Source organism: Biomphalaria glabrata, chromosome 6, assembly GCF_947242115.1.
Source record: "Biomphalaria glabrata chromosome 6, xgBioGlab47.1, whole genome shotgun sequence".
In the NCBI taxonomy this organism is placed as follows: domain Eukaryota; kingdom Metazoa; phylum Mollusca; class Gastropoda; family Planorbidae; genus Biomphalaria; species Biomphalaria glabrata.
The window spans coordinates 52,836,400-52,851,396 of record NC_074716.1 but is presented as its reverse complement, the minus strand read 5'-3'; the positions used below and the strand labels follow the sequence as shown (position 1 = coordinate 52,851,396).

At 36.6% G+C, this 14,997-nt stretch overlaps 1 protein-coding gene across 3 annotated transcripts in view; it reads left to right on the top strand.

Moving 5' to 3' along the window:
* Positions 1-14,997, top strand: part of LOC106072300 (uncharacterized) — a 207,340-nt gene that overhangs the window by 108,286 nt on the left and 84,057 nt on the right. The window lies entirely within an intron of this gene.

Sequence of the window (14,997 nt, the reverse complement as noted above, 5' to 3'; positions counted from 1 at the left end):
CAACTAAGTAACTGTGATCAAAGTGTAGGCTTCTATTTCTCTGTGTCTCACAGTTTCTTTCTCTTTTATTCTCTTTATTCATGTCTTTTTATTTGTCTTTCTTACTCTTACCGCTCTTTTTATTTGGTCATTATCTTTCCCTCTCTGTCTCTCTGTCTGTCTCTCTCTGTCTCCATCTTTCTCGGTCTCTATTTCTCTCTCTGTACCTTTGTCTCTCTGTGCCTGTCTCCCTGTCTCTCTCTGTCTTTCCCTCTCTCCTCTCTTTCTCTCTCTCTCTCTTTCTGCATCTCTTTCTCTCTGTGTCACTGTCTTTCTCTGTCTTTCTACTCTCTTTCTCTCTGCCTGTCTTGGTCTGCCTCTGTTTCTCTTTCATTCTCTGTATCTGTCCATCAATTAGCCTCTGTATGTCTGTCTGTCTGTCTCTCTCTCTCTCATCATACGCCTGTAAGAACTAGTGAACGCTTTTTCCTTCTAACCATGTATGGACCTCCTCGCGCCCTGTATGGACCTCCTCACGCCCTGTATGGACCTCCTCACGCCCTGTATGGACCTCCTCACGCCGTGGCTGTTACTTTATTATTCTATTAACATCTCTCACAACATTACTTAACAAGACAATTAATTTATTGCTTAGTCCTTAGTCTCCCCTAACTGGAACCGGCACAAATCTATCGTCTGTTTAGATATTTAAGTAGATCTCAAGTCTGTACGCCAAGACCATCTGTTTGTTTTTGGCTCTTGTTTCTGAAGGCAGCTTTCAGTCGTGTTTATCTAACACTTCTATCTGACCTTTCACTTGTTTCTGTTGTATAGATGTACCATAATGCATTAGTGTTATAGTTATAACTCATTCTTTGCCTTATCTTACTGAAAAAAATTGAAATTCTTTATATATCAAAAAAGGTGTACATCTGTTTGAATATTTGTTGAAAGTAAACCCTGCACATCCTTTTCCTCCAATAATATAAAACAATAAAACTATCTATGATTAATAACTCATATAATTGATAGTAAGTGATTCACGTTTACTTTTATTCTTAGAATAGTACATAGGAGAATTATATCAATTATTACCCAAGAAAATATTTAAATATTATGCAAACAGCTAAAAGTTTTCTAGCATTATAATTTTTCCGCCCATTCCTCTTTAAGGATTTACATGTCACGACATTTCCACATTTGATCATTAACTTTGTCTAGACATGTTTTCTTCTGTCAAATCTAATGTTTATGTTATCCTGAAAAAGTTTCTTTTTTTTTTTTTTGTTTGTTTGTATTTCTTGGCTTCACTAAATGTAAGAATATCAACAAAAACTTAGGCTTTCAATACTTCGATTAGGCCTCTATGTGTGTCTGTCTGTCTGTGTCTGTCTCTGTGTGTGTGTCTCTGTGTGTGTCTGTGTGTGTGTCTGTTGTGCGCACGCGTTCGTGTGTGTGTGTGTGTCTAGACATGCATATATATATATATATATATTTATTTATAATAGTTGTAAAAGAAATGCTTCAATAAAAGTATTTCAAAGATGTTTCATGGTTCATGTCAGTATCCAGGAGTGGGACACATTTTTTTTACCTTTTGTGTAATAATAATATGTATTATCTATGATCCAATGTGTCTTGCAAATTGTGCATTACACGTAACAATACATTATAAGATAGCAAACAAATGTATAAGATAGCAAAACAAATATATAAGATAGCATACACACATATATATACATCCTTACCACAGTTACACTTTAAACGTTACATGTGCCACATGTGCGTTAGATACTATTCAATAGTTTCACAACCAAATAAACAACAACAAAAAAAAAGATCTTATGTCTATTCATATAAATTTTGTCTTGCCTGTACAGTGTAACGGTAAAATAGATGACCTTATTGTAAAATAAAAATAGACGCTCTTTTATCTAGGTCACCTATTTGCATTACACAGCCAATCAGACTTGAGGATACAGACTTTAAAAGTAAATGCAAACAACGAAGTCTCATTAGTGATGTATTGATAGTATCTCAGTTTAATCATTTTGTGCCCGACTCTAGACCAGCGGTTCTCAACCTTTTTTGCTCCTTTTTTGCTCGGCGACCCCTTATTATAATCCCCCACTCTGCCGCGACCCCCCACCCACACAGCTATAGAAGAATAGACAATAACAATCCATATTTTCGATGATCTTAGGCGACCCCTGGCAAATCGTCAATCGACCTCCAAGGTGGTCGCGACCCACAGGTTGTGAACCCCCTGCTCTAGACTGTCATCAGCAGATGGAGACAAAGATTATCGTGACCTTTGTTCAGTGCAACCAAAAGTTTAAACTATTTTAATTAACTTTTGAGTTTGTTGCCAAGAGCAGACGCGAATAATCGAAATACCACTTCAGTGTTTCAAACCTTTTTTTTTATTTTTGTTTGTTTTTGAACTATATTTGTATGTATAAAAATACTGCGCACTGCACCCTCACTTATGGTGCGCACCAGTGCACCACTGAACGCGAGGCTTAGACATATTGTTGAAAGAAAGTCAGACTTTACTTCCGGTATGGCAGTGGAAAAGGAAGCTGTGTACAACCAAGGCAGATTGTCGCATGTGTCTGTGTGTTGTCTGTGGTATTAGTGTTGTCTCCTTGCCCTTGAGTTGCTGGACTTAGATTTACAACAGTAATAATAAATAGCAATAATTATAGCAATATCTTCCATTCCTAATATTAATGATGAGTGCAGTGTTTCATATTGTCACGCAAACACAGCTGTGACCTGCATATATTTCCACAACTAATGCAGACCAAGCCGGTGGTCTATTTAATTTTTTTTATTTTTTACGATTTTGTGCCTGTCTTCTAGAAGAGCTATTCTTTGGACCTCTAATGTGTGTCCCGCTGTCTTCGTGAGAGTTCTGGGTCTCTTTCAGAGGCTCTCTTTCAGAGGCTATCTGCTTGTCTTTAGAATCATTCGCATATAATCAAATATGTCAATCCAACACTAGAAAGAGTAAAAGATAATTATTTCTACTTGCAAATTATTGGTATAAATGACGTACATGCACATATAGACATAACACACACATAAAACACATACTTACACACAGACATAACATACACACATACTTACACACAGACATAACATACACACATACTTACACACAGACATAACATACACATAAAACACATACTTACACACAGACATAACATACACACATAAAACACATACAGACATAACATACACACATAAAACACATACTTACACACAGACATAACACACACATAAAACACATACTTACATACAGACATAACACACACATAAAACACATACAGACATAACATACACACATAAAACACATACTTACACACAGACATAACACACACATAAAACACATACTTACACACAGACATAACACACACATAAAACACATACAGACATAACATACACACATAAAACACATACTTACACACAGACATAACACACACATAAAACACATACAGACATAACATACACACATAAAACACATACTTACACACAGACATAACACACACATAAAACACATACTTACACACAGACATAACACACACATAAAACACATACTTACATACAGACATAACACACACATAAAACAATACTTACATACAGACATAACACACACATAAAACAATACTTACATACAGACATAACACACACATAAAACACATACTTACGTACAGACATAACACACACATAAAACAATACTTACATACAGACATAACACACACATAAAACAATACTTACATACAGACATAACACACACATAAAACACATACTTACATACAGACATAACACACACATAAAACAATACTTACATACAGACATAACACACACATAAAACAATACTTACATACAGACATAACACACACAAAACACATACTTACGTACAGACATAACACACACATAAAACACATACTTACGTACAGACATAACACACACATAAAACAATACTTACATACAGACATAACACACACATAAAACAATACTTACATACAGACATAACACACACATAAAACACATACTTACGTACAGACATAACACACACAAAACACATACTTACGTACAGACATAACACACACATAAAACAATACTTACATACAGACATAACACACACATAAAACAATACTTACATACAGACATAACACACACAAAACACATACTTACGTACAGACATAACACACACATAAAACACATACTTACGTACAGACATAACACACACATAAAACAATACTTACATACAGACATAACACACACATAAAACAATACTTACATACAGACATAACACACACATAAAACACATACTTACGTACAGACATAACACACACAAAACACATACTTACGTACAGACATAACACACACATAAAACAATACTTACATACAGACATAACACACACATAAAACAATACTTACATACAGACATAACACACACATAAAACACATACTTACGTACAGACATAACACACACATAAAACAATACTTACATACAGACATAACACACACATAAAACAATACTTACATACAGACATAACACACACATAAAACACATACTTACATACAGACATAACACACACATAAAACAATACTTACATACAGACATAACACACACATAAAACAATACTTACATACAGACATAACACACACAAAACACATACTTACGTACAGACATAACACACACATAAAACACATACTTACGTACAGACATAACACACACATAAAACAATACTTACATACAGACATAACACACACATAAAACAATACTTACATACAGACATAACACACACATAAAACACATACTTACGTACAGACATAACACACACAAAACACATACTTACGTACAGACATAACACACACATAAAACAATACTTACATACAGACATAACACACACATAAAACAATACTTACATACAGACATAACACACACATAAAACACATACTTACGTACAGACATAACACACACATAAAACAATACTTACATACAGACATAACACACACATAAAACACATACTTACATACAGACATAACACACACATAAAACAATACTTACATACAGACATAACACACACATAAAACACATACTTACGTACAGACATAACACACACAAAACACATACTTACACACAGATATAACACACACACATAAAACACATACTTACATACAGACATAACATACACACAAAACACATACGTATATATACGCTGGTTCACAAATATTTTATTACTTATTTATTACTTATTTTATTTTCAGTATTTTTCAGAGATTCTGACTCGTGTCAAACATGTAACTAGACCTAAGCGACTCATTAAAACTAATAAATTCCCTGCAGTCAGATTTGAAAATATCATCACCATACTTTTTTAACCAGATAAATATGTCGTAACCATACTATTTTTACCAACAGTGGAAGACTATAAGCAATTCATTCTATTCTCATCCGGACACACACAGGTGGCAGGGTTCAGAAATAAAGGATAAAAAAAACAACTTGGACGGACACATGTCAAACGAAGAACAGAGGTCACTAGCTAAGCTGATGATAAACAAAGACTTATTCAAATGAAACATTTCGCCAACGAAGACATATGTATGTCCAGCTTAGATCACTCCGCAAACCAAACAATCTATGGGATTTAGGAGGGGGACAAAGTGATAGGTAAACATGTGCTATTTTGTTATTCAACACTAGTCATATCCCCAAGTATCCTTTGCAAAGCAGTTCTATGGCTAAATTTGTTTTATTAAACGAGTAGTCTTTCGCTGATTTCTATGCCAACAGCTCTAGAAGCAGCATGGTTTGAAGAAAGAGCTTGTAACTGGTTTGCATTTTCTCCAGTGAGGTCTATATCATCTGTAACTGGTTTGCATTTTCTCCAATGAGGTCTATATCATCTGTAACTGGCTTTCATTTTCTTCAGTGAGGTCTATATCATCTGTAACTGGTTTGCATTTTCTCCAATGAGGTCTATATCATCTGTAACTGGCTTGCATTTTCTTCAGTGAGGTCTATATCATCTGTAACTGGCTTGCATTTTCTTCAGTGAGGTCTATATCATCTGTAACTGGTTTGCATTTTCTCCAGTGAGGTCTATATCATCTGTAACTGGCTTGCATTTTCTTCAGTGAGGTCTATATCATCTGTAACTGGCTTGCATTTTCTTCAGTGAGGTCTATATCATCTGTAACTGGTTTGCATTTTCTCCAATGAGGTCTATATCATCTGTAACTGGCTTGCATTTTCTTCAGTGAGGTCTATATCATCTGTAACTGGTTTGCATTTTCTCCAGTGAGGTCTATATCATCTGTAACTGGCTTGCATTTTCTTCAGTGAGGTCTATATCATCTGTAACTGGCTTGCATTTTCTTCAGTGAGGTCTATATCATCTGTAACTGGTTTGCATTTTCTCCAATGAGGTCTATATCATCTGTAACCGGCTTGCATTTTCTTCAGTGAGGTCTATATCATCTGTAACTGGCTTGCATTTTCTTCAGTGAGGTCTATATCATCTGTAACTGGTTTGCATTTTCTCCAATGAGGTCTATATCATCTGTAACTGGCTTGCATTTTCTTCAGTGAGGTCTATATCATCTGTAACTGGTTTGCATTTTCTCCAGTGAGGTCTATATCATCTGTAACTGGCTTGCATTTTCTTCAGTGAGGTCTATATCATCTGTAACTGGCTTGCATTTTCTTCAGTGAGGTCTATATCATCTGTAACTGGTTTGCATTTTCTTCAGTGAGGTCTATATCATCTGTAACTGGCTTGCATTTTCTCCAGTGAGGTCTATATCATCTGTAACTGGTTTGCATTTTCTCCAGTGAGGTCTATATCATCTGTAACTGGTTTGCATTTTCTCCAGTGAGGTCTATATCATCTGTAACTGGCTTGCATTTTCTCCAGTGATGTCTATATCATCTGTAACTGGCTTGCATTTTCTCCAGTGAGGTCTATATCATCTGTAACTGGCTTGCATTTTCTCCAGTGAGGTCTATATCATCTGCAAACCTGAGGCTAAAAATGGGCCAGCCGCTTATAGCCCGGATGACCTGTTTCCCTTTTTTTCCCCCTTCTCTTTTAAAGGCTTTAGAATTTTAAATACACACATACGCGCGCACACACACACAAGTTTCTTTCTTTTTTTCGTGTGTGAGTTTTTTAGTTTGTTTATGTGTTCTAGTGCATGTGTGTTAGCGTGTAGGATGCTAAATAAACTTTATTTAGCAAACAATAGCATTTGAGGCAGTGCTGTCTTTACGACATTTCCCGAGATCGAATCCAGACCGTTTCTCAACCCCCCGCCTTTCAAGAGGTTTAGAGTACGTCAGAAAGACTTTCATTTATGAAGGAGCGTCTGAACTTATACATCAAACTAAAACATGCCATCACAGGGACGAAACGTGACAATTTTAGCGCTAAAATATTCAAGTTGTATTCAATGTGACGTAGTAATTGTCTTTCTTTGGGATATTTTTTTTTTATATTTCCACTTCAGCTTGCAGAGGCATAGCGAACAAAACGTTCGCCCGGGGCGCCCCTCCCCCACCAATTTTCCCTAAACATTACATAGAAATATAGGCTTATACATAAAAAGTATTTAATAATAATACAATACAAATAACATTAGAATGTATTACATAACTAAAATATCTACAATAATTTTATTTTATAGGCGCTCCTCTGCATGTTGAAGGTGGCGCCCGGGGCATCGTTCCCCCTTGTCTCCCCCCCCCCTACTACGCCTCTGGCAGCATATGTATGCACCGTAGCTTCGGCACAGAGAGCATAGACCTACATGTTTTATTCTAAATATAGATCATAATGAGGGAAAATGTTAACAGAAAACTACATTTCATGCGTTCGTGTTTACTTCCCCTGACATTGACGATGTCATGAAAACTTAGGGTTAGGTAAAAGTCTTTTGAGATTTGAACCTGATACACTCCCAAGCAATTCTAAGACTGCTAAGTATGTCAAGTAAAATCTGTCAATTTTGACGGGAGAGAACTCTGGCGGAAAGTTATAATTAGGGCATGCACAAAATGATGGATTGGATGTGAGGTTTGTTTTAAAAAAACTGACAAAGATTTTTATTTAAAATGAGATCTACACACAATTCGCATAGACCTTTTTCAAATGAAAAACTCAAGCCACGTAATAGTCCCGCTCTAAAAAAAAAATTCGTTTGATAGATCTATAATAATTTCTTCTATTTCTTTGCCTTTTATTTTTTTTTTGGGGGGGGGGGAGGAAGGGACGCCGGGAAAATTCCGAAGATTAAGGGATGAGTGCAGTGTTTGACGTGACAACGCAAACTCAGTTGCGACCTACATATTTTCCCGCATCTAGTGCAGACAAAGCCGTTGTCCGCCGACGGTCTATTTAAGTTTTCTTTCCGTCCTCTGCGCCTGACTTCAATAATGGATTTTCTTGGGTTCTTAAGTGTGTCTCCCACAGCCTTTGTAAGAGTTTTCTCTTCTAATTTCCACTATGCCAGTGAGGGCGAAATGGCGCCTGAGTTAATCTTTGTGGTGCTTGGGGGGGGGGGGGCACTTCTATTATGCCGTCCTCCTTTCAGCTCGCCGAAGAAGACCGCCTTTTGCATCCGGAGTTCTCCCATGTGGGATTGATGTCCGACCCAGCGCAGTTGTCGGATGGTAACTAGTGCTTCTAATGCGCGCACGACACATTAAAACAGAATAAACGAAATTTTAAATAGAATTTAAAAAAAAGAAAAGTTTTATGTTTGTGTTGAACTTTAAGGAAATATTAAAGTTTTGTTTAATGGCTTTCTACGTACTTTTTAATTATCTCATGCAATATGATTGATCTGTCTCCGTCTGCGGTCAATGTCACTGTGACTCGGCTCTGAGAAAGGGCAGAATACTAAAATAAAAGTTTCGATTGTTTTGTACTGTCAATGTAAATTTTTTTTTTTAAATTCCGAAGTCCTCACTCTGTTTATCTTTTGTCTGGCATGAGGTATGTTGCATGTTTACATACGTTCCATTATTTCTGGCTAATTAGGTCAGCTTGATTATGTTACCAGATTTTTTTTTTATTTTAGAACTCTGGAATTTAACGATAGTAAGGCGCTAAAAATTTACTTTTATTTATGTATTCTACTGAATGTTATAGAGTAGGTATCTATACTTTTGAATATTAACTACTTCTCTTTCGTTTTCATTTTTTTTTTTTACTCAGAGTTACTCTTTAAAGTGAGGACTGTATAAAAACTGTCACTGTAATTATTCATCTGTTAAATTTAATTATTTGTTTCGGCCTTAACATTTCTTTTTATTTGGGTTTAGATCAAATTTTTTTTTCTTAGACATTCTCTAGAAGCACTGTTAGCTATAATTAGCTCAGATGTTGTTTTGACAATGTAAAGTTTGCAAAGTTCAAGGACACGTTTGAGATCAACATCTTGCGGAACTTTTTGGAGACAATTTCCTTTTCACTTCACTGAAACAAAAAAAAACGAGATTCGGTTTGGACATCATGCACCATCATCTATTTCTTTGCACTATGTCTTTGCATAGGATAATCGAAACGTAGCTCTGAAGCCAATATTATAAACTGAGATACCGTAAAAATTTTTTAAAAAATCCAGGAAGATTTTTATGATCCACTGACAAGGCAAGATCACTAATTTTCTAGATCTATGAAAAATTTAATTGCATGACTGATCTAGACTAATTGATACAACAACGCTTAATATAAGCTTTATTCAGTAAAAAAAAAGTTTTTGTTTTCTTATTTTCCTTGTTTTTTTTTTAAATGACCGATAGAGGAGCTGGCCATTTTTCGCATTGTCCGTTTTTCTTCCAGGGCTGAGGCCCATGTTCTTTCAATAATACGATGATTACCGTGTCATTATAAAACTAAAACCAATTTAAGACTTTACATACTTGTAACAAACCCCAACTTGGCATAACAAAATGTTTACATCATGACGAGTTTCATATAATTGAACAATATGACACGTTTCATATAATTGAACAATCATTGACAGAGTAATACGTTCTGTGCCAATGACACTAGCTCCAACTGGAATAACCTGCCTAGTGTTTAGCCGAACATTCCGGGCTCACACAAGTCTCACCAACCACATGAGGAGGCTCAAAATCCCAGTGCAAAGCCCTCAGCCCCCTGGATGACAAAAGTGGTCATCATCGAACCACGATGGATGAACTATATATGAAACATATATTCTGCACATTCTTATGGTCCGACAGCTACGCTGGGCAGGGCACATATTCCGTATGGGAGACGAACGTATGCCAAAGGCAGTCTTTTTTGGTGAGCTAAAAGGTGGTCGACTTAACAGAGGCGCCCCACGGAAACGCTTCAAAGACCAGCTTAGGCGTCAACTTTCCTTGGCTGACATAGAAGAGAGCACCTGCATGCGGCGTCGGAATGAGGCAGCTGGAGGTCACTCACGAAGGCCGCGGGATACACATTTGAGACCAAAAGAAAATCTGCTGCCGAGGACAAACGCAGACGACGAAAAGAAAATCTAAATCGACCACCTGCGGACAATGGTTATGCTTGCCCTGAATGTGGCAAAATATGCAGGTCACAGCCGGGGCTGCGCAGCCACGGGAAATACTGTATTCCTCACTAATCTTCGGACTCAAAGACAAGCCTTATTATTATTATCTGTGTGATTAATCTGCACAAGGTAATGAACTCTATTTGATGTTACAACTTTTATGTAACTTGATGATGGTGTGCGCTGGAGGTGATGCGAATGTTTCTTTTATTTTGCTCTTCAAAAAGAATTGTAAATGTGAAATTGATACATTTCAACGTTCATTAAAAAAAATATCTTATTTCTACGTTTCAATGTTGCATTAAAAGTGTTATTGAAATACAAAAATACGGAGTTACGTTTCCTTGGCTTCTTTGAACCTAAACTCGTGTCAATGACTCAGTGAAGAACTCGGACAGGCCTCGCGCTGTGAGCATTTGATTGAAGAACGAAGATCTAGAAACAGTGCAGACAGACCCATTTGCAGACCATATATTTACTACAAGTGTAAGATGAACCATTTGTCTGCTGGGAGTCAACAATATTTCATCATCTGACTGATTCTGAAAAGTAACATTTGTAACACTTTAGGATTCAAGTCCAACGTGAAAAAAAAGATTTAGGTATCACTCTACACACCAAACTAAACACAAACACTGGTCCAACAAAAAAGGAGGCGATAAGAAAGTTGATTAGACAAAATATGCAAATAGGAAAAATCAAAATATTTAGTATTTCTCATGCCCAGGCAAATTCAGTGCGCTCTGCATTTTTTGCAAGTTTTCTTGCAGACAAAGCCTTTGCCCGCTTGGGTCTATTTAATTCTCCAGCTGCTCTTTCAGAAGCCATCTGCTGCCAGATGCCTTTCTCTTTGCCTGTAAGGGTAAAATGGCGCTCGAGTGGATCTTTTTAGCCACTTCCGTGGGACACCTCTGTTAACACAGTGTTCCTTTAGGCTCGCTAACAAAAAAATCGCCTCCCACTAAGAACGCCTCTGCTGGTATCCCGCGCGGCTGTCGAACGGTATGTAACACTTGTAACCATTGGGCTGAAAGAAAAGTGTGATAGCACTACGAATGAGGGATTACACTTACCTATCAAAACAGTTGAAATCTCTAACATGAAATTGAAGTTTGGGTCAAGGCTGGAGACACCGAACCTTACGTTGACCAGGCAAGAAAAATTAATAGCCACGGAGGCTCGGGATTTTTTATTTCGGGATCTCCGGGCTCCTCTGAGTCCACCCAGCTCAAATGGGCACCTGACATTAGTTGGGGAAAAGCAAAGTAGGTTGGTCGTTGTGCTGGCCACAACAGAAACAGATGACCGTTACATCATCTGCCCTATAGACCACAAGGTCTGAAAGTGGAACTTTACTTTACGCCACGCTCCCCCTGCCTCTTTATAGTTATGGACATCTCTGACCGTATGCTGCTGTGCACAAACAGTATACTGGACTGTTAGAACTAATTTCAAGTGACAATAAGTAGTGAAATTCATTTATTTGATTATTTTGCAAGAAACAGGTATGAAAAACAACAACAACAACAACTTCAAGAACGTAGTCTGAGTTCCATCAACATTTCAAAAACATGGCATTGCATTCAGAGCCAATACACACGAGAAATTAATCATACTTAATAATTCCGACAATTTCAGAGTACTGGCCCTTTTAGTCCCAAGAGATTTGAAAATGTCAACTGCGTGCTTTTGTCCTCGTCTCCAAAGACAAAAGTGTCACTAAATATTTTTTAGTTGGTAACAAGTTTTTTTTCACCCGTCACTTGTATACATTTGTTAGTGAAAGTTTATTTTGATGTCATTTTGACCTCGTCGCGATGAAAAAGTTAATTGTCGCTTTGTTTGAAATCAATCAAGTCTAGTTCGCTGACCACAGAACGCCAGGTACAAATTCATTAGTAGTTGTTGAAATCATTAACTATACCGCAATATCCCTGGCTGGGGGGGGGGGGGGGGAAGGGCCCTTCGCGACAGTAAAAAAAAAAAAATGTATGGCCCATGAACCAGACTCTTGCTCTCGAGCTTTGGCTGCAGCCTGTCACGCATGACGTGATTGGGAACATTCAATCATAAATACAATTAGTTCATTTCTGAACGTTCTGGGTTGATTGTGTTCAGACGTGAACGAGCCTGACACTTTGTTTGGCTAATCAATAGCATTAATAAGTCCCCATGAATAGTGCGTGTCATCTGACATTTGGGTTTGTTATTTGAATAGTGCGTGTCATCTGACATTTCAGTTAGTTCTTTACATAGTGCTGTCATGTGACATTTTGGTTAGTTCTTTGAATAGTGCCTGTCATCTGACATTTTAGTTAGTTCTTTAAATAGTGCCTGTCATGTGACATTTTACTTTGTTATCTGAATACTGCGTGTCGTCTGACATTTAGTTATTTTTTTGAATGCGTTGACTGGTTGGCTGCCTGGTTGTGTGGCATGGAACTGTCTTATTGGTTGTGCCGGGTTCGAAACCTACCCCCCCGCCCGCTCTCTTGAGGGAAGCTTTGGTGATGCATGTAGCACAAAGAAACCATTGTACAAAGCTTAACAAACCATTTCTTTTTTACAATACCTCTATTCAACTCATAACTTCATTGAACCTGGAACCTTCTGGGTCGGTGTGTGGAACCTGGTCTCGGATTTCGAAAACGGCTCTAACGATTTTCCTAGAAATTTGACAGTTAGATCGTTGGAAAAAGAATTACTGGCTAGTTGACCACACCGGGAAAACTCTAGTCTGACCGTTGTATTATTTTAAACATAAAAAGAAATACATTTGCATTTGTGTAGAGAACCAAAAAAAAAAAATACTTATCTTCTTATCTTATATGATACAGACGTTACTTCAAAAAAGAAGATGATTACGTCCTACGCGTCATGCATTTAGTCATGCATATTAACCAATGACCTAAATTCTGCCAAATCACTGGTTTTCCTGGCTAGTTTCAGGCAACCCATTCCATGCTCTAATAGCACGAATTAAGAAGGAACATTGATACAAATCTGTCATAGAATATGCAATAAAGAAATGTGCAAATATCTTTGATTCTATCTAAGTATTATATTATTCTGAGCATTATTTCCACAAATTGTCTAATTTTCACTTTTGAACGGACCATACGTCTTCGGGTATTTCCGCTTGTTAGAATTTTAATATTCAAAAGTTTAAGAAATTAAATTTTTACCAACATTCCTCTCATCTTCTTCTAGGTCTAGATCTAAAAGCCAATCTTTCGAATATTATAAAGTGTAGTAGATTTATAAATTCGCCTAACCGGGTTTATTTTAAATGTAACATTTATTAATTATTGATAGAACAAAAGATCGCTCTATATGTTACATAAAGGAGGTATTGTGTTGTTTTTAAATATTTTTTTCTTGTTGAAATCTACATTGATTGTAGTATTCATATATACTTTTTTTTTCGAAAAAAAAAAATGAATTGATACAAGAAACTAAATAAAAAATCATAAAGGCTAACGGACCTCATTTTACCAGTCGAAAATAAACAACATCTAGCCACGTGATTCTCTATTTCTGCTATACTAATTACAATCTAATTTTTAATACACAATGGCTATCACGTCACAGTTGTTTTTTTTCCTCGTTGCTTTATCAACATTATCACGTGACTAAATGTTGTTTGTTTACGATTGGTGAATGAAGTCCATTGTCCATGTTTTGGCTTGAGAACGTCATAGTAGTGATATCGTCGTATCAAACACACACTCACACCACCCCTTTACCCTCCTAGCCCCCCCTTTACCAAAAAAAAAACAAGTAACTATTTTAAGACCAATGTGACAGTTGATTTGTGGGTTTGGCTGCGTCCAGTGTGGATGTTTTTATTTTTGGAAGATTTTTTTTTTTTACTACTCAATTTTAACTGTTACGTTTTTGAGGTCAAGAACGATAAGTATGTCAGGGAAAAAAAATGAGAACCTCTTTTTTTTTTTACCCTCCTGTCTCAAGTGTATGGATTATAAAGTGGTTATTGAATAGTCCAGAAGTCATTTCTGAGTTATTTTAGTCCAGGAATCATTTCTGAGATTTCTTTTTGTTTTTTTGTTTTTTTTTTGTTGGTTATGTAAGCGAGATAACTCCGGGATTAAACTATGGCACGCACAGAGTTATGATCTAATCAAACTGCGGCCCTTTGTTCAGCGTAATTAAATCTGGGAGTGTTGTCCAATCTTTCTAATCTCAACTCTATCGGAGCCGTATTGAAACACAGGGTAGTCAGCGATGAGAGAAAAAAAACTTAAACTATTTAGGATATTAGAAAAAAAAAATATCGTAATACTTTAGTGACCAAATTGTTGGCCAGTATCCTAGAAACATCACATTCAAATCTGAAAATTATACAATTTGTGGAAATAATACTCAGAATAATATAATACTTCGATTCAATGATAAAGGCACATTTCTTTA